The sequence below is a fragment of the Macrosteles quadrilineatus genome, unplaced genomic scaffold (genome assembly GCF_028750875.1).
Source record: "Macrosteles quadrilineatus isolate MER2022 unplaced genomic scaffold, UCM_ALF_1.0 Scaffold_6__1_contigs__length_79288215, whole genome shotgun sequence".
Classification (NCBI taxonomy): domain Eukaryota; kingdom Metazoa; phylum Arthropoda; class Insecta; order Hemiptera; family Cicadellidae; genus Macrosteles; species Macrosteles quadrilineatus.
The window spans coordinates 36,963,619-36,985,652 of NW_026542599.1; the positions used below are offsets into that span (position 1 = coordinate 36,963,619).

The 22,034-nt window shown below is 34.6% G+C and overlaps 1 long non-coding RNA gene across 1 annotated transcript; it reads right to left on the bottom strand.

Annotated features, from left to right (window-relative positions):
- Positions 1-6,626: 6,626 nt before the first annotated feature.
- On the bottom strand, positions 6,627-14,485 carry LOC128997211 (uncharacterized). Its single transcript, XR_008491107.1, has 2 exons — positions 14,376-14,485; positions 6,627-6,968 (listed from the first exon to the last, which is right to left on the bottom strand). It is a non-coding gene; the product is annotated as an uncharacterized LOC128997211 (long non-coding RNA).
- Between the last annotated feature and the right edge of the window lie 7,549 nt (positions 14,486-22,034).

Sequence of the window (22,034 nt, forward strand, 5' to 3'; positions counted from 1 at the left end):
ACCAAGGTTCGGTGTTAATTTACTCTTAAGCGGCTTATGTTAGGACTCAATATGATCTGTGCAGGTTACCAGATGTTTCTAACCTGCATAAATAAGTAACACACATTTCCTAATTGATCAGTCAACTGCATAACATTTCATAAATGCCAGGAAAAAAATTCTAGAGCAAACTTGGTTAATATTCAATGAATTTAGTTTTCTATTGAGCTACGAACTGTTTTATTTTAGGTGCTTTAAGGGGTTTTATTTTACTTCTTCATTTTCATACCAATCTAAGGCCGGATGCACACTGGAGAAATCCGTTTCAGGAAACCGATTTCATGAAACGAGAAACTTTAGTTGCTCGCAACAGATGGATTAGTTTAACACAGGGCAGTGCACACTGCGTTGCATGAAACTGTAATTTAATTTGTTTCTTGCAACTGGTTTACATGAAATCCAAAAAACTGATTTCGTATAGGCTTCAGTTTCACGTTTCTATTGGTTTTATTGACTTACTTCAGTGTATTGTTATTTTTCCTCAGCACTCAGAGCTAACCTCCGGTTGGTGTCCTTCTTTGTTATTAGTGGACTAAGTTGGACTATGTATATCAATAGATCAAAAAGAGGCTTTGGCATTCTAAAAAATTTAAAAATTTGATAGGATCACTGCATAATTAACGAGCTACAATGTAAGTACTATGTTGACCATCACAAATTAACGAGTGAATCAAATACCTCTTTCTTTTCGTTTTCTTTAGCTACCACCAATATAGTCACATCATCATCATCCGAATTCATATCGTGAAACTGATGGAATCCCGTTTCTTCGGTGTACATTTGTTAAAGAAATGGTTTCCTTGAAACCAATTTGATGAAACCAGTTTCCTGAAATGCTTTTTTCCAGTGTGCAGTGCCTAACAAGACTCTACTCCAACATAAACTTTCCAGTTAGTATTTTCCAACGGTTTCAATTTTGAGTACTCAAACTTGAGAACTTGAGACTCTACTCAAAATATATAAAATAAAGCAAAATGACACACAGTGATACCATAATGGTTCAGATAGTGAAATAGAAAAAAAATGAAATAGAATTATTTAATAATTACACCCTATATTTTGTTTGTGTAGTCTATTTCTTTATACAAAAGATATTACCACGTTTTGCCTCCTGGATTGATAAAGACTACTAATAATAGGTTAAATACCTTATTTACGTTTTCAATCCAACTCGTCTTTTTTGATGACTATAGTTTTGGGGTAAACAGCCCCATTGTAAAACATTCTGTCTTGTAAATTACTATTAAAGGCATTAGTCGTTGCATTCCACATCTTGTACATACACACAACTCATTAATATTTACACGAAACATTTATAATTCAATACTTTTGGTTGGCCAGAACAAAAATTATTAATGCTGTGCTGACTGATGTATGCATGTTAGCCGATACCCTGGAGACGTTCACCTTGGCCATGGTGGAATATTTCCGATCTACGTCCCAATTGGCTTTTCCCCTTTTGACCAGCTTCCAGAGGGCGTGGTGATGACGGCAAGTAAATCCATTTTTGTATGCATGTTATAATTATTAGAAAAGGTGGGAACAATATTGTTTCTCTTTGATTGTTCCTATTGGTTAGAATTTCTTCGACTATGCACTTGCGATAGAAATTCAATATCTGCCTGGCTTGTTATCAGCCAGGTCTCTGCCCGTGGGAACGTCCTAGATTGGGTTTAACTTTTTTTACATTCCTGTGACTGGGGTCAGCGAACATATTATGTTGTTCTTAAGATCGTGAAGTAAATAATTTTAATGTATTGAAATTTCCATATGTTTATAGTTTTTTTGTCTTTGAGAGCCTACAGAAGGAAGGGTATATTTAAAGGTTTTGCGTTGTTTGTGGTGTAAGGACAATATTTCTAGACGGAATATTTTGAATGTGATTTCTGACTTGTGTTGCACATAATGAAGTGACTATAGACGGTAAACCCTTTGGTTGATTGAAAAGAGTCTGGTAGTGGTTACGTAATATTTTAAAACATCAGGATGGCTAGGATGGTAGGTATGGAGTTCGTAAGACTATACATAAAAAGATTCATATGCTAAATAAAAACGGATGTTTTCTCAAGGAAAGTATTTTCTCTAAGCGTTATACCCAAGTATTTATAAAATCACCCAACTCTGTTTTTTTCTTCGATCCTTCTAAAACCTAAATCTTCCCTTTTATTGGAAAAATATCTGTCCTGCACTCCAAGGAAGTTATTAGTTTTTAATAAATTCCTTGTATTGTATTTGGAATTAACTTCCGCTGTCCTATACTCCGTTAATGATAACTGCCTAGCGCAATAGCCATAAAACTAAACCTTTTATATACATCTGGACAGAAACTATTTTATATACTAATAGTTTTGGATATGATTACCATCAACAGGCTAACAATCACAGACATTATGACAGGCGTGCCCTAACGTACTAACGCATAGGATGTCCATTGTGTGGGTTAGTACTAATTATTTGATACATTTGACTACCTCTGTTAATGGTATAATTTCCCACATGACACAGTTGGTAAGTTGAAAGTGGCAGAATTACTTCGAGTGTTTATTTTATCAATTCAGATATAATAAAATATATATATATATATATATATATATATATATAAAATTCTCGTGTCACAGTGTTTGTCTGCAAACTCCTCCGGAACGACTTCACCGATCGTTATGAAATTTGGTGTGGAAATTCTGTAGGTATGCGAATTGGACGTAAACTATTTCCCGTTTCGAAATTCTTAAAAGGGCTCCGCCCCAGTGGCTCTGGAGTTTCCCATGTTAACCTTATGAGAAATGGAATTAATGAATCTTAACAGCTGTTTCAATTAAACAAGTTGGTTCTGTTCTATGATGTTCAATAGCATTAAAGTTACAAGGATTACCAACAGGGTGCAGCACTATTATTTCTTTTACATTTATGACAAAAGCTAATTTGCAACCAAAACGTGAGTGAGCGTAGCGATCGAACTTCAACCTGGAGGTGAGTTAGCGTAGCGAACGAGCTAACCTGAAGGCAAGTGAGCGCAGCGAACGAGCTCCAACCTAAAGGTGAGTGAGCGTAGCGAACGAGCTCCAACCCAAAGGTGAGTGAGCGTAGTGAACGAACTTCAACCAGGACGTGATTGAGCGATGCAAACGAGATCATCTTGAAAATTAAACGTAACGGTACTTTCTTTTCATCGGTCTGTCTTAGGGGAAACCTATAACTTAGGCGATACGAAGTTCGCCGGGTCAGCTAGTATATATATAAAATGACAAGCGTTTACATTATTAAAGTAGTATTAACAATCCTTAATCATATTTATTTTAATATCTCTATTAGTAATAAAGCATTATCTCATTCGCAAGTATGTATTAGTAATCATTTCACTGATCATAAAAAATAAAAATGTGTCATTCTCCACTGGATACGAACCCATTAAAGATAATGGGAATTAATAGGCTTTGGTATTATTAAACTCACGGTAAGATTTAAATTGAAAAATATTAAGAGCTAACAATATCTTTATCATTAAAATTGATACAACCAATAAAGGAAAAATAATCAACATAGCTACTAATAGGATACTATAAAACGACTGAAGAATGTATAATAGTCCTAGTGTTATAACGTGCAGTATGTATTATTCTAGAGATTCCTTATTATGAAAGATTTACGACGCTATAGTGTAAATACCCCCACCTCAGCAAACCTGCCATTTGCCTTAACCAATGTTCACAAAAGTATCTCCATAACATATTTATTCCATATGCAAATAATTGTTCAAAACTTGTCAAAATATGTTCACAAACAAGCAAAGTAGAACAGTTTACATATTCTCCATAAGAATAATTACATATAATACATAAGAATAATATAACACCGGAACGTGCTTTTGGACTCTGGGTACCATCATCAGATGAGACCTATGGTAATAGCCTATCACCTATAATTGAGTGGAACGAAGCGAATCGAGCGAATCTCTAGCACTACACTCCTGCTTTTGTTTTACAAATACTCCTCCTGACCGGCTGAAGCGATCTGCACCAAATTTAGCACATTCATAATAACCAACCATGGGAAGTTATACATCTGAAATGGTACAAATCGGACAACAGGGCTTTTCCCTACGTGAGTTTAAACTATTGGAAATTTAACACGGGCCTTTTGGATTAATTGGTTGCCATGTTATTATTTGCGAGATAACAATAAAAAGGTAAACAAGAGTCACAACATATGTTAGTCAACGAATCATCTAAATAGCCCATTACAAATACAGTACAGAGAAAAGGGGAAGATTAATCGGAATAATACCATTGAGCATAATTTACTACAAAATGAATAACCAATAATTATGGGCGCCGGAATAATTCTGATACTACATTAACTTTAAATAATCCAAATAGCCATTCCAATTATGAGAAGCAAATATATACTTACAATTGAGTTTGGATACTGCTAGTAGACTTTCCATTTGTGTGAACTAAATGTAGTGTTCAATAATGCAGACTTTGAATATGCACTTAAGTTAGAAATTCCATTAATGTGAACTATATATACTACTGAGTTTTGGATACTGCAAGTAGACATTCCATTGACGTGACCCAGGCGTACCATTGACTTTTGATACTGCAAATATGCACTCCATTTATGTGAATCAAATTAACCTTTGCTTTGAATTTGAGAGAAATTTTTACGACGTAGGCAAATGTGGAAATTTCTCGAGTGCAGCAAAGACACTTTGCACTCGTGTTACACCTTGTATTTTTCCTACAAATACTATAAATCACATAAATTAGTATTTCAAACACTGTACACCAAGTTTTTAGGATAGGTTAAACATATTTTTACAGTTTATTTTTATTTTCTTATGTAAAAACATTAGCTGTATATATAGCTTCGTCATTGATTAAAATATTTCCAGTAGAGTAGCCTTTTCGTGATTTGTTTTATTATAGTTTTCTTGCCTTGTATGCTTATTCTAACCGTCCAAAAACTTCTTCAAATCTCCTCCCCTGTAGCAGCAACCCTAAGTCAAACCTAATCTGGTTCATACCTGGAATACATCTGACATTTTTAAGGAAATATTTTAGCATAAGTCCAACCAAACAAATGGGAATTCGTAAAGTCAGTTTTGTTGAGGTGGCAGTGTTTTATTGTGCATTTAATTTTACAGACAATTGCTTTAGAGTTAAATTAAGTTAAGTTAATATTTAGAATAGAAATTTACCTAAAAAACTAACTTTCATTACTGAGATGCCTGTCATAGTTCTTGGGTTGCATCTGGCACGGGTCGCATCTGGCACGACCCCTCAGCCGCCACTGCGCTTTGTCGAGTTATAAGTGGCTGAAATTTGGTGCACTGATTCTTTAGGCATCAAAAAGGAAAACTAAGTAGTATGTATTCTGATTGGACTTATGGGCTCCACCCCAGTGGCTCTAGACTTTCCCATGTTGACCTTATGAGTATTCATACTTAAAAGGAATTGATGAATATTAACAGCTGTTTCCGTAAAAAAATTGGTTCTATGATGTTCAAAATAACATTACAGTATAATGTTACAATGTTTACCAACAGGGTGCAGCACTATTATTTGTTTTAATGGCCTGTTTGGCAACAGCTAATTTGACTTGTTTATTCTAGAAACCCCGTAACCAACATTTGTTTGGAATTTGACTTTTTATAGTACATTGATAATGTACAAATTGAAATTCGTCGTTTGGTGCAGAAATCACAACCCTGCGAAAAAAAAACGTTGGTTATTGGGTCTCTGCAATATTCAAATTGTTCGATCCTGAGAAAAGTCAGTAGCTTTTTGATGGTTCGAAACTGGACCCAGCTGTTCCTGATCATTGGGCAATAAATGATCCTGGCTAATGAAACAGCTGATCTTAGTCAGTAACAAAGCTACACAGATCATCTCACACCATTCTACACTCATCCTTCACTCATATTTGGGTTAAAATACGCACCTAAGTGGCGTCCCCATCTTAATGATTGATAATTGATAATAATTGAAATGAACTAAGCAGCAACAAACTGTGATACACAATGAGAACTGTCACATTAGTATTGTTTAAAGTTATAATTATGTTTTTAATTTCATAAATAATTTGTGGTATTGTGCAAATAAGGAAATTTTTTTATGCATGATTCATTAACTTATTGGCTTTATCCTTTTCCAAAATCTTATCAAAAAGTATAGTGTTTGTTTTCCCCCAAACAAATTTCTGGAAAACAGACTATCGTGTTAATAATTTTAGTTAATTAATGATCAAGCCAATGACTCGGGTGGAAGGAGCTAATATTTTAATTATGATTTTTTTGGGTATGTCAATAACGTGAAAACTACTTGAACGATTAGGCTGATTTTTTTCCACGAGTAGAGCCAAAATAACTACTGGTTTAAAGAACATAGTGATCTTCTATTGCAATGCTCTACTTGGGCTGTGCCCTGACAGCTTCTTAAGTCCAATGTAGTTTTTGAAAGTAACCATGAAATGCCTTTTGAAAGTCCACCCAAACCAGTAGGGCAATTAATAGTTGTTTTAATACTTATAAAGCTAAACGGGACAAAGCCCACCGGTAACAGCTAGTAAATAAATAACCACCAAAATCCAGCATGACACTAGTTTTTATTAAAAATCTAACACGACTCAAGTGTAGCCTACATGTTTTCAATGATCAATTTTCTGGAATCTTGTTTATTGTATTGGTGACAGGGTATTGGTGTACTGGTCGGGCGGTCGGAGTTAACTACACAACCTATGTTTACCATCTTCGCTTTCTTTACATGTGAGGTTTCCTTCACATTTATAGTAAATGCATACTTGATCAGAGAACCAATTTATGAGTTCGCATTTAATGCAAGGGCGGCCTGATTCGCCATCACCTTTAGTGAAACCCACAGCCTTGTAGTTAAGTGAACCACACCTGAAGAAAGCCCCACAGAGTGTACCTGAAACATAACCGTTATATAATTCAGTTTTAAAATCCAAAAGACAACTATAACATCCGCATCTAACAATAGCTAATTGGGAAGTATATAAGCTTAAGAAATTCTAAACTTTGCCATAACCTAATATTGTCCATAACATAACTGAACTAGGTATGTCTAATAGTTATGATTTTCGAGCCGAGCTGATCCTAAAGCGTGGTGATCGAGGACCAGGTCAGAAAATTAAGCACAGTCAAACTAAACAATCTCGACTGCGAAGAATTTCAAATCGAAAATTTCCAATTTTATCGAGTTAGAGTAAATTATGACGGAATTTCGGGTAGAGGGACAAAATTAAATTTTGGAACACCTAATAGTCGTCTCACCTGAAATTAGGTCATGCCTTAAATTTGTCCAGATAGTAGGCCTACAATGAGATAGTCCAGGGCTCTAACGTGTTCGTTATTTAATTATCGTTTCGGGTTTATTGGCTCAGAATATTAATTACAAAAATGTTAACAAGGTTTAGCTTTACTTTAACAAGTGATCATCATAGCCACTCGAAAATATGTGTGGTTGAATTTAGAATTTTGAATAATATAACGTGAAGCGAGTAAACCTTATTAATTTGAAACTTAACTAAAAGTGATTCGTTCGTTATACTTAGTTATCACCAAAGTAAACGTGTCGGGAAAACTAGACTCGGTCGATCACCAGAGTCGATACGGGGTTTCTTAAATCAAATTTACGTAAGATGGTTCGGGGTTAATGAATAAGTTGTACGTAAGCCGTTCTGGCGACTTAAATTATTCCCGAAGCTGGTAAGAGTCAAAAGGCTGTGTGCTCGTTCGTGTAAAAGCGTGCGGGGTGCGCGCGACTGCGGCACAATAAAATAAAAGTAATAAAACTACTCTAAAAATAAGATTAAACAAAATAAATTTGGCAGCACACTAACCTGATACCTTAGGATTCTACCAGGAACGGGGGCAATCTTTAACTGACCAGAATTTAGTAAGTTAGGACTGTTGGATTAATCTCCAAACAGCAATAGTATTGACGGTTCGGTAGCGGGTGGACAGCTGGATAATGAGGTCTGCTTTTCTGGCCCTTCTTCGCCATCGCCCTAGCGGCGGGGTAGGTAAATAGCGTCCTTTCCTCTACTAGGCCTATATTACTTTAATTTGTAAATATCAAGATTGGGTTGGGAATTAATGTTGAAACATCAAAATATATTGGCTAATTTCGTCATGGATCAAGCATTAAATATTGAACTATTTGAAGAAGATATTGATTGTGATTAGGATGTTTAAATTGATTGTATACATTTTTACTGGTTGGAAAAAAACATATGATCTATACGGTACATGAAACTTTGTCGGTTGAACTCCTCCGCCATTTCTTAACCGATTTTATCCATTGACGTCTCATTGGAAAGAGTGTGTCGCGTTGATTTGCAAACTGGCCTTACATTTTTGAAAAAGTCCCTTGGGCTCTGCCCCAGTGGCTTTTAAAGTTCCCATGTTATTCTTATGAAGAAAATAATTGTTTACAATTTGATCAGCTGTATAGTTTAATTGCTGTTATTTATTTTTAAATTCAACGAAACGCATTGAGTACATTTATTTAGTTTCTCATTTCATTGAGTTTGTGTAAACATAACCCCCAAGATAGCTCGTGTTGGTATGGTTGTAACTTAAATTTGTGCATTTATCGTTGTTTTGTGTAGCTATAATCTGTTTATTTGTTGTTTTCTTTTTTCTTTTAAATGTCTCCGATGCGACGACAACGAAACATAGACAGGAGGCGTAATCGTGATAACGACCGCAGCTACAGAACAGTGGCGCGTAGTAGGCTTACCTCATCACAGTCAGCACCTGACCCTGGAAAATCTCAACTATTAGGTTACAAATGTGCCCTAACACTACCCCAAATGACTCCGGCCGAAATGCTAAAGGTTTATTAATAACGAAGATAAACATGGTTTTAAGCTCATTGTAAACATGACTGTTATTCATTTTTAAATAACTCCTGTAATACTTTGCAATTGCTCGACTTCGAGCAACATGTAGACTAGTATCTATAATTTTTCTTTAATAAATGGGAAACCTTTATGAAATTGATAGATCTGAATATTACATTTTTATCCATTAAGTTTAAATGATCTAAATAAAAACATCGAATCCTTATATATAATTCTGTAAGACAAAATTTTTACCAGAAAATTGTGGACGTCTGGTAAGTCGCAGAAAAGTGATAAAGGTCTTCAATTAAATGTCTTGACCCCAGGGACTCAGGAAAACTAGCAGAATTCCCATAAAGTTACCAGAAAACGAGATATAACGTAAAATAACCACCATAAGAAAAGCATGGGTACTGAAAAACGTCTGCTGAAAAACTGAAAAAAGTTAATGTTGTTAAAATAATGTTTCAAAATGAAATTTATTTGTTTATTTTTTCCGTTTTTATAATGAGTGAAGTAACTAGACAGGGTATGGGAAGACCTGCAAGACGTGGAAAAGTATCCAGAAGTTTTTTTCGTTTTCCGTTTTTTTATAATGAGTGAAGTAACTAAACAGGGTAGAGAAGACCTGCAAGATGTGGAAGAGTATCCAGGAATTCAACTGACACAAGAAATACTGAAAGAGAACGTCATGTAAGGCCTAACTATGAAAGAAATCCACAAGCTGGTTTACAAACTGCCTTCATAAGAACGCTGGAAAATGAGTTGAGTGTTGTTTCTTACAATCTAGGTCCTTTTAACAGCCCTTGCATGCATTGTGGTGCATTTCACTTCGCAGAGGAGGCCACAAATGGACATTTCAACGCATGTTGCCACAATGGAATGGGCCTTAGGGTTTTAAAATTCAGGGACAAATTCATAGATATATTTCTGTCTTAGTACCGTGAAATGGGGAGTTGCCTTCATATGGACGTAATAAATGAAAAATAATAAAGCTGATGGAACTTTTGATGATATTACCCTACATTAACACCTGAGAGTAAGATAACAATTAATGAGTTTTTTTATGAGAGTTCCAATTATTGAGTATAAAACTACTAGTAAAATATAATTAACTAATGAAATAACTAAGAAAGAAAAATTATCATTCCATTTTAATCATTGGCAATGCATTGAACACAAGACAATCACAGGAAAAACATATAGTTTTGATATAACATATATTTATAGAAATATTTATAATCCAAAACTTTTATTAATTGGTTTTGAAAAAGGTTGATCGAATTATCAATTATATGACACTCTAAAACTTGATAGTAAGGTGGTCAAAAGTATTAGATTAAATGGTCATTACTAACCTGATGAATTAATGAAATTCGATATAAACAATAACTAAATATAGAATAATATATCAAATGTATCAAGATTATATAAAGGTATATCATAACAGCAATAAAACATACTATAATCCCAAAGAATGTATTTAAAATATACCATTATATGTGATTGATACAAAATATGCTGTTAATATTTCTGGTTTAAACAATGAAATTATAATAAATATGGATTTTGATTATAATATAACTGCTGTAAGTAAAACCAATTGTTATTGTGATTGTATCTGAAAAGTTATTAGAGTATAATGTGATTAAAAATGATATATAAGTGAAATAAAATAAAATAATAGGGAATGAAACTACCCTTAACATAAATCAAAACATTAAATATTTAACTTAATTATGCATGGATTTTAAGTTTCAGATAATGTTATCAGTTTATATATATATATATATATATATATATATATAAAGTAGGGGATAAAACCATTCTTGCCATAAGTCAAAACATTCTTTAATATTCAACAAGGGTATAAATCAAATTTGTTAAAAATTGGTTAGGAAGTGCATAAGTTATAACACATAACGTATTTCAATTAATATCATTCGATACTTAAATCGATTGATCTTATTCAATATATAATCGATACAATTAATTAAATATGCAATCTATTAATTGTAGTCGATATGAACATTTGAATACCAAGTTTTCCATAGAAGTTGTAACATCATAATAAAAATAACAACTAGGCATACTATCATAGCTTTGTCAAACGTAACATGTTAATAGTTTGTATCATACACTCAACTAATTACCAACAGTGACAAGTAACAACTGGTATCAAAGCTTTTGTATGGTGGATAATAATATAACACATTTCAACAGTTTGTTTTATTTACTCAATTAGTTACCAACATTGACAACCTTGGAACCTATTAAAAGTCACTGAAGGCCTCACTACATGAGGCTATGGGCTTGCGCACAACGATACTTATTTGATAACTGTGCAAGTTTGACACGTATTTGTGTTACTTAAGTTCTTTTGACTTTTTAAGTGTTTATTTGATGATAGTACATATACAGTACTTATGAACTATCTGAAGACTTTAGTTACTGTGTTTTAGTCAAAATAAATTTTCATTAAGTAAGTAATAAAGTCTTCACAATTATAACCTATAAAATACTTAATCAAAACTTCATAAATTGGCGTATGTTTTATAACTGAAATTGTTTTAAGAATTTGTGCTGGTTGTTATTTTGTATATGCAAATTTGTAGAATATATGTTAGTGTAGGGGATTTACTAATGTAAATTATCATGAAATGTACCAATGTACTTATCTCATGACCCACTGAAAACAGCTGTGTGTTGTTTAACAGCTGTGCAATGAAAATAATGCAATTACTTAATAAAGTTTCTAACTGTTTGGAATTGTAGAACGTTTTACATACTTTATGACTTATTTAAATATTTAAGTTTAACTTTAACTAAAATAAAAAAAATAGGTATAAAGAAATTATTTTAGTTAAAATCCTATAAAATATTGGAATTTTACTTTTTAAAACACATTTTGCATGGAAGAACATTTTATGAAAATGTAAGCATTTATAGAATTTTAGATAAACAGATTCATATTTTAAACAAATTTATAAAATATTTAAACATTTTATTATCTTGTTATAACATTACCCATTCGGGGGTAAGCAGAAATTTTATACGCGTTTTCTGTTAATATCAAAGTGAGCTAGAATTGGTGCAATACTATCTACTTATATATACAGGGTTAGTAAAAAGTGTGAAGACCCCTGTTAAATTTTTAACAGCCCTTACTAGAAAAACTAAACTTGGCACACCTTTATGTAATGTTATGAAGTACCTTTTGGGCATAACTGCCACTTGGTGCACATCCCCAAAATGGGGGGTTTCGGGGGAAACTCTAAATTTTCAAATTGTAAGATCCATTGAGTGACCCCTCATTTTGAAGGTCCTGGTAAAAGAAAACCAACAATGCAAACTAGAGGTCTCTATCTTAATCCAGTAAAAAATGGCAGCCCATTGAAGTTTCTAGAAGTTAAATTCAACTTACAACTTTCCAAGTGTGGAGAACCCCCGTAAATTTTGTAATGGCTCATACTAGGAAAACTAAACTCTACACACCTTTATGGCATTTTATGAAGTACTTTTTGAGCCTAATTGCTACTTGGTTCCAAAACCCAAAATGGGGGATTTTGGGGGAAACTCAAAAATTTTAAACATCAAGCCCCATCGAGTGACCCCTCATTTTGTAGGTCACGACAAAAAGTAAACTAACAACGCAAACTAGAGGTCTCTATCTTTACACAGTAAAAAATGACAGCTGATCGAAATCTTTGGAAATCAGAATTAACTTGCAATTTTATATTCAATGATGATCGTTCGCTACGCTCACTCACCTTTAGGTTGGAGCTAGTTCGCTGCGCTCACTTGCCTTCAGGTTAGCTCGTTCGCTACGCTAACTCGCCTCCAGGTTGAAGTTCGTTCGCTACGCTCACTCACCTTTTAGTTGCAAATTAACTGTTCTCATAAATTAAAAATAAATATAGTGCTGCACCCTGTTGGTAAACCTATTAACTTTTTAATGCTATTGAACATCACAGAATCAAATTGTTTAGTTGCACCAGCTGTTAAGATTCTTTAATTCCAGTACTCATAAGGTTAACATGGGAAACTCCAGAGCCACTGGGGCAGAGCCCTATTGACGGATCTGCACCAAACTTCACACAAACCATCCTTGAATAATGCTTAATAATGCCTGAAAGTTTCATTACAATCTGTCGAGCGGTTTTGGAGTCCATAAAGGACAAACATACAAATATACAAACATACAAATATACAAACATACAAATATACAAACATACAAACATACATTGGATTTTATATATATAGATTGGTTCCCATATTTTACTTCTTCTTCCATATGTCTACTTTTTTAATCTATGGTATTTAAAATTGCTCCCTTTGTTTACTAGTTGTACAGATAACAATTTTTTAATTTGTTTTGGTCAGCTGTCTGAAATTGTGGAGTAGGCATTTAGCAGTTCTGTTTATTTACATTGAAATGTCAACGTAAAGGTAAACATTGTGAATTTTCTGATGCTTCAACGGAGACCAATTAAAATTTACTTTTGAAAATCTCGCCTCAAAACTTGGACATCCACGGGGCGAAGCCCGAGAGGAACTCAAGGAAGTGAATAGTACTATGACGTTACTAGATATTATGTGCACATTATTTATTTGTGCTTAATTTTGGCCTTATCGTATTTAGTACTTTAGTAGTGAGAGCTGTCCAGTCAGACATACAGACAGACACCACCTCAATTTATAATAGTATAGATATTGGAAAAAGCCATAAAACACCACAAAGTAGAAGAAATATGGATAGTGTTTTATTTTATCAGAAAACATTTGTAGGAAACACTAAAAAACTAGATAAAATATTCCCAAGAAAAGTTGAGTATAGAACTGTTATGAACAGCGTGAGTATTTCCTTTAGTTACAGAAGATTTTGGCTTAGACTTTTACATTCATCGAAAATTATTACTGTTATTAGTTTAAATAACTCATAAAGGTAATTGATAATTAGGTAATCAACATAAAGGTAATTGACAATTGCTCGATTTCGAGCAACAGGTACACTAGCTACAAAACAACCTTTGGTGCGTAATAGACTGAATTGTAATGAACAGATGTTTTATTTGCTTTTCTCTTCCCAAAAAAGAGTGAAGAACAGTGAACAACCACCCGGGACATTTAATTAGATTTCCACCCTTGCGAATCAATAGAGTAGTCATTCTCTTTTAGTTAGTATATGAAGAATACGATGATTAACAATTGTGTTAAATGAATAAATAGTGTTGAAAATATAACATGAGGGAAAATATAGTTCCGCAACGCCGGTCAAATTGTTGTTGAGGAAGTAAGTATTTTGAGATTTTTGATACTCTTTTGATGTTCAATAAAAAAAAATGGGTGATTTAGTATTGTGTGCAGATAAACAGCAATTTAGCATTACTCAAAACACAATCTTAATCCTTGTTTTTAAACTACTGGTGCAACCATAAATTACAAAAAAAAACTTTTCAAACACTTACACATTAGAAGCAGGAGAATCAAGTTGATCAAGTACATGATGGAAGATAGAATGATGGTTGCAAGAGAACAGCTTCTGGCAAGAGAAAATTATTTTATTTGGATGCTGAACTAATTTATGTGACATGTTTGTGTTATAACGATGATCGATACTTTCTAATTGCCGTTCATCTATGTCTGTTTGCAATTAATTTATGTGCAAGTGGTGCAAATTTATGTTTATAAGTACTCATTTTATAATTGCTAAAAAAACTTTTATTCACTTCAAAACATGTAGCCTATTCAGTTCTCTTTATGAAAATTAGTCACAGAGAAAGTGTTGTTTTACAGATTTTATAAGAAAAAATCATCTAAAAGCGTTTTAAGAAAGTAAAAAACTAAACAACATAGAGTAAGCAACGTTGTAAACATGTAATAAAAAAAAAATACTTTACAACAGCCGTTATAAATAGTGGACATGAAAACTTAAAAAAGCATTATAAGTCATGTAAGCAATAATTTGATGACATAATTGAAATGATACAAGTGATGCATTTAACTTAGTATTTTACATTCTGTAGAGTTGATGTAAGTTAACTCCCCCCTGTGGTTTCGGGGGTTAGAATAGGACCGCAGCCTTCTCGAGCTTGTCGTAAGAGGTGACTAGAAGGGTGACTGACGCTCTCACTGGTAGTTCTTCAGAAACTCTCCTGCCAATCATGGCACCGACCTCTAAGTCTGGCAAGGAATTCCAAAGGAATCCCTTTCAGCAACGTTACGATCAGAAGTTTCGGGAATAGTGCTTCTGCGTTAGGAATATCTTGACGTGAAAAGTAGCATTGAAAACCGGCTACGAAACATGGAGCAGACCACAAATGCAATGCTTAAAATCCTAAAGATGCAGTGTGACAGTTTCCTGGCACTTTTTTATAGTATGCAAACCAGGATTTGTTATAGTACATGTTAGTCGTCATTCTGTTCATTTCGTTGGCGGTGGGGGACGCCAAGAGTTGTTCGCTCCGCTTTCTGCTCTTAAAAATGTAGTTCTCGTGCTTTTAAGTAATTTCTGTTAGATTTATTAGTATTTTGTTAAATGTATTTTTTATTGCTCTTGTTTGTGACGTTTCTCTATTTCATTATTAAGCTTTCTAATCAATATCTGGTACTTAAGTCTTTTGTTTGAGATTCACACTGCTCTAGTATTCCTCCGCCGCGAGCAGGCTTGGGTTTTTATCGGGAAGAAGCTCTCTCTTTTCCCGTCTCCACCTTCTTCTAGAAAGACTCATTTGTAGCTTCAAGACTGTTAAATTTTACTACTTTTTTAATACTCATCTCTAAATTGAACTACACTACCAATTTTGTAAATTAATTCTACCACCCTCGAATAGAGGAATGTACAAAATATATTTCATATTTTTAATTTACTAGGCTTTATTTAATTAAATTTGATTATCAGCCAGGACTAGGTCTCTAGTCACATGTGTCACTTTGTACTTTAGCAGATTGTTCATATTTGAAGAACTAAATAACCATGTTTTAAACCTAGATGGGTTAGAAATAATTTTAAAAAGCATTATCTGTCACTTTTGGACTTTGTCAAGAAACATTTTAGTATTTTGTAAGCTTTACAGGCTAGGGCTAAGATACTCTTTTTCCATTTTGTCAGAACATAATGTAGTTTATATCAGTACACTCCTGTTTAAAGTAAAACCTTTTGTCATTGTACAGTAGCTTCTTGTAACGAAATTTGTGTCAATTTAAAGCCTGATATTTGGACGGATAACTTAACTGTAACCTAGCCTAACCGCAGACGCGCCTTAAGTTTTCTCTTTTTTATTTTTCCGTCAGAGGAAACCTGTTGCAAACGATTCTGAGTAAAGTATTATGTTTAGAGATGCTTAATATAAAAGCATTTCATTTGTACCTAATTTGTTAATTTTGCTGTTTAAATGTACGGGCCTAACATTTTGATTTCTTTAGCAATTTAAATTGGAAATGGATTCTTATCTCTGTCTAATCTCAATTTCATGAAAAATATTAAGAAATTAGAATATACATTTACTATTCAGTTTTAGGTATAATGTTATCCAGGGTGTGGGTCTACCGCTGGTCTTTTGGGATGGCGTGGTCTTCGCCTGAGCTTTTGGCTTAGGCCTATCAACAACCAATCATAGCTCGAATGCTCCGGTGTTGTACTGGCGCAGAACTCAGGTGTCTCTTGGACTGTATCAGCTAAGAATTATTTTTTTATTTTAACTTAAAATGTAATAGGCTAGCCTAACCGATTAAAAGGGGATCCCCAAATTTCTTTTGCATTTGAATTTAAATTTATTTTTCAGACTCGAATTTAAAATTTATTCTCTTGTAACATGAAATAGGCCAGATTTTAAAGTTTCATTTACTTAAATTAACACTCTTTTGATAAATTGTTTTAACATCAACCTGATTAATAGATTTGTAATTTTTCAATTATTTTGCTATTTTGCAAATAGCCTTTTAAATCATTCTTAAAGTACACCCTAAAATGGGCGATTAAGTTCTGGTTTTTTCGGAGTCTCCGAATTAGGTCAAGTTTGTTTCTTGTGTTTGATAAATACTAGTGCACCTGTTGCTCAAATTCGAGCAGTTGCAAAGTATTACAGGCGTTCAAAACTAATAACATTCCCAATGTCCGATGACTTAAAAGAGTCAACTCAATATTATGTTATCAATCACTCCACTCCAGTTATCGAAACTGGAAACCAACTCACTCTGAATACGAAAGCTTATGTGTTTATCATGTGCTTACTATGAACAGCTGTAATTAACACAAATAATTCGTCTGTTTAAGTAAACAAAATCTTTTCTTCATAAGAAATACATTGGGATTTTGATGGCCTGTGGGGCATAGTCCAAGGACTTTTATTACACGGATTGGTGAAAGGGGGCGTCTACACAAAAAATACTTAATTTTGACACATCGTTTGTAAAAATCCGTCCATTATTAACGGAGGGGTAGTGTTTTGTAGAAATCGCCTTCACGTATTATATATAAGGATGAGGTTATTCTTTGACAATTAATTTCCTGTTCTTCAATCACATGTTGGTTATTATTTGGCCCACAAAAGTCCTAGAGTTGTGTTTTATTTTTTTTTTTATTATTATTTTTTTTTTGTGACCATAAGGTAAGCTAAATTATAATTTTTTTGTGGTCACAACAGAGAGAAGCTAGCCAAGTTGTTAAAAATGGTATGGCTAAGCTTGAGGACGACCTTGGTTTTGTCTTCACCTGCCGGCTGGTAAGCAAGGCGACCGTGGAACGGATTGCCGTGAAGGTGGTGTGCCTGCCTGACGACAATGTACCACCTTCCAAGAAACGCAGGAGGCCTTCTTCACCAGAAAGCCCTCCAAAAAGAGAAGATGTTGTTCATACAGCAAAGCAAAAATAAGGTCCTTCCAGGTCCTTCTCTGAAGTAGTTGCTGCTCCAGCGGAGCGTCGACAGCCACAGCAACCTGCGACACCTCTTGAGGGGAGCTCCCGAAAGGGGTCAGTCGTAAAAACACTATGTAGGACTGTGTGAGAAATAGAAGAAAGAAGAATGTGGCAGTGAGGGCGCAGTCAACCGGCATAGCCCAAGCAGTGCCTGGCTCGGCACCTGCCTCTAAAATGTCGCGGCACAAATAGCCCACGACGGTGGAAATCTTTGTCAAGCTTTCAGAAAAAAGATCATTCGCCGAAGTCTTGGGTGTTATCAAGGCCAAGGCTAAGCCAGTGCAAACCAATACGGTTGTACGGTCGATTAGACAAACCCGGGACGGGGACGTACTCCTTGAGCTGGGTAAGTCAAAAGATAAAGCTGCCTTTGCTGCCAAACTAAAGGCAGCTCTGGAAGGCCAGGGCGACGTCCGTGCTCTCGAACCAAAGACGTCAGTCGAGGTTTGGGACATTGATTGTGTGTCATCGGAGGGTGATGTCATTGATGCCCTAAAGAAAGCTGTGCCCGAGCTTACCGGGCAAACGGCCGATCTAAGGATGTGGCTCACCAAACCAAACAGGAGTCATCAGTGGATGGTGGTTGCCCAAATGGCAGACGCACTCCAACGTGTTGGCACTCCATCATTTGAGGGTTGGATGGGTTAACTTCAGGCTGAGGGGAAGGGAGTGGAAGTAAAAAGAGGTGTTTTAAGTGTCATTATTTTGGTTATTCCTCCCAAAACTGCAAAGGGCCCGACCGAGCAAGAACTGTTTCATCAGCCTGCGATAAGTTACGATAAGCCTTGCAGGAGATCCCGGTGTGATAAGCAACCTGTGTTCTGGTGGACTGCCGAGATTGCGGAATTGCGTCCGGCAGCATTGAGAGCCAGACATCTAGCTATCAGGGCCAGAGAACCCATATACAGACGTCTTAAGTCAGATGGTTACTAGGTGGCTAGGAAGTCTATTCGCCGGGCTATCAACCGGAGCAAAAACGAGTTACTGGGAAAAGTTAAGGGACGATGGCGATTCCGATCCATTGGGCCTGGGCTACAAGCTTGTAGCCAAGAAACTTGTTACCCACTATCCACCTTCCGTTATGGACGAGGCCTCTATGGAGGGGATAGTAAATTTCCTTTTCCCGAATCACACACTGCGCCCATTGCGAGAGTTTGGAAGTGTGGACGACGTCCCGCTGTTCAATCTTGAGGAGTTGGAGGTGACTATTCTATCGTTGAAGAACAACAAGGCTCCTGGACATGATAGGAGTAGATATAATAGGACAAAGATACCTCACTTTCGGCGTTTTTCCCCATAAGAATAACATGGGGATCATTTTTTAGCCACTTTTTAAAAATCCTGATCTTTGCCTGTACACCCCTATATTAATGTTCAATACCATTGTACAACATGTATATTCTCAAAATCGAGCGAGGTTTGTGCGCGAACTTGGGCGCGCTCCCGGCTCACGGCGTGGGCATGCTCCCGACTTATGGTCAGGCTTCTCGCTCCTGACCCATGGTCGGTCGTCTCGTCTCTAGTGGCAGCTCTTGATTAAGTCCTGGGTGGGTGACCTCCTGTTGAAGTAATTTCTAGTTAAATTGTTTAACAATTTTTAATTTCTAGCAAAAATATTTTTGAAAATTTAAAAATTTTTGAAATGTTCGAAAAGTCTATAAATAGAAGTGACATTCGGGTGATATTTCATTCTGGACCATGAGGCCCACCTGTCAACACTGCTCCGTGTCGCTCTCCACCAAAAGTAACCTGATTCGCCACTACAATTTGATACATCAAATCAAGGTAAAACTGTGTAAAGTTTGTAATTTAATCTGTGATAGTAACATAGCTCTAAAATCTCATATATTACAAAATCACAAGACTTGTAATTTCTGTAAAACGAATGTTGTTGGACATTTTAAAAGACACGCCAATTCTTGCATAAAATGTCCATACACAATGATTAAATTTTTTGGTGAATCGATTAGAACTGAACTTAAAAATACTCTTCAGTCTTGTCCTCTGCCAATAAAATGGACTTTAGTAAGGAGAATCAAATTTATAAAATATTCAATGGATCAAAATGGACAATTAGTTAATGAAAAAGAATGTATTGCAAATTTTAGAAGCCTTACTACCTTAACTATTGAGAAGAGAGATTTAAAGCCTGAAATTGAAAATGCATTTTTAAAGATTGATGCATCCATACACAAATATCAAGCCCAAGGCAGTGGATGGATTTATGACCATACTAAATATTGGCAGTTACATGTTTACAAGTATTCGCCCCTAACTCCAAAGTCATACATTCCCACACCAAAAACTATTCAATCGAAACATGCAGTGTTAAATATAAAAAATGCTGATAATAAATGCTTCCTTTGGTCGATATTAGCAGCTTTATATCCAAGGAACTCTAATGAAAATGCTAATAGAGTCTCCAGCTATGTACCCTTTATAGGTCAGCTGAATATGACAAACATAAAGTATCCTGTGAAAATATCTTATATAGATAAATTTGAAACACAAAATAATATAAGTGTAAATGTATTTGGAGTTGAAGACCAGAAATGTATATATCCATTAAGAACAACCAAACTGAATAGTAATACTCACATCGATTTATTATTATTACAAGAAGGTCGTAAATCACATTATTGTTTAATTCGTGATTTTGGTATGTTAATGCTGCGGTCTACAAAATATGACCATAAGAAGCATTTTTGCAAGTTGTGTTTGCAACATTTTTACACTAATGATATATTAGAACGTCACACAACGTATTGTAAAAACTTTGATGCCCAACGAGTGGAAATGTCTAAACAAGATACATTACAATTTAAAAATTATAAATATCAACTTAAAGCCCCATTTTTTATTTATGCAGATTTTGAATGCTTTATACACTCTAACAAGCATACTCCATCTGGATTTGCATTTGTTGTAGTAAAAGATTCAAAAATTATTTCTAAAGAGTTGTACAGTGGCACAAATGTTATGGATGTGTTTTTTGAAAGATTATTTCAGACTTATGATTATATTAAAAACCAAATGGCAATATATATTCCTCTTCAAATGACTCCTGAGCAAGAGGTATCTTTCCAAAACTCAACACACTGTAACATTTGTGAAAAGCCCCTATATTTTGATAGGGTGAGAGATCATTGCCATTCCTCTGGCCAATACCGTGGAGCTGCCCACAATGATTGTAATTTAAATTATAAAGTAACAAAGAAAATACCAGTATTCTTCCATAACTTGAAAAATTATGATGGTCACATAATAATGCAACATTTGGGAAAGTTTAATAAACGTAAATTAAATTGTATAGCTAAAGATATGGAAAAATATATATCATTCTCTGTTGATGATTTAGTATTTTTAGATTCATACAACTTTCTGTCCCTTCCATTATATAAATTGGCTTCCAATTTGAACACATTTAGATTCATACAAAATCCACTACTACAACGTAAAGGTGTATATCCCTATGAATATATGACGGGACCAGATAAGTTCGCAGAGTCTCTACCCCCAATTGAAACATTTTACAGTTCTATAACTAAAGAACATATCTCTCCCAATGAATATGAACATGCTAAAAATGTATGGACCCATTTTAATATAAATAATTTACAAGAATATCATGATTTATATCTTAAAACAGATGTATTGCTACTGGCTGATGTGTTTGAGACATTTAGAGACCTGTGTTTAAAAGATTACAAACTTGACCCTGTACATATGTATTCACTTCCTGGACTTACATGGGAGGCCTGTCTTAGAATGACAGGAATAAAATTACAATTATTCAAAGATATTGACATGCATTTTTTCATAGAAAGTGCGATTCGAGGAGGAGTCAGTATGATTTCTACACGTTACGCTAAAGCAAATAATAGATATATGGGTGAACACTATGATCCCAATCAAGAGAGTGTCTATTTAATATATTTAGATTGTAACTCGCTATACTCAACAGCGATGTGCGAGCCGCTACCTATGGATGGATTTTGTTGGTCGAATGAGATAGACTACAAATATAATCAAAATGATGAGTTTGGATACATTTTAGAAGTTGATTTAAAATATGATAAAAGCTTACATGATTTACATAATGACTATCCATTAGCACCAGAGAAAATGAATGGCAAATTAATGCCAAATTTAAATGACAAAACTAAATATATTTTACATTATAAAGCATTACAAAAATATGAGGAATTGG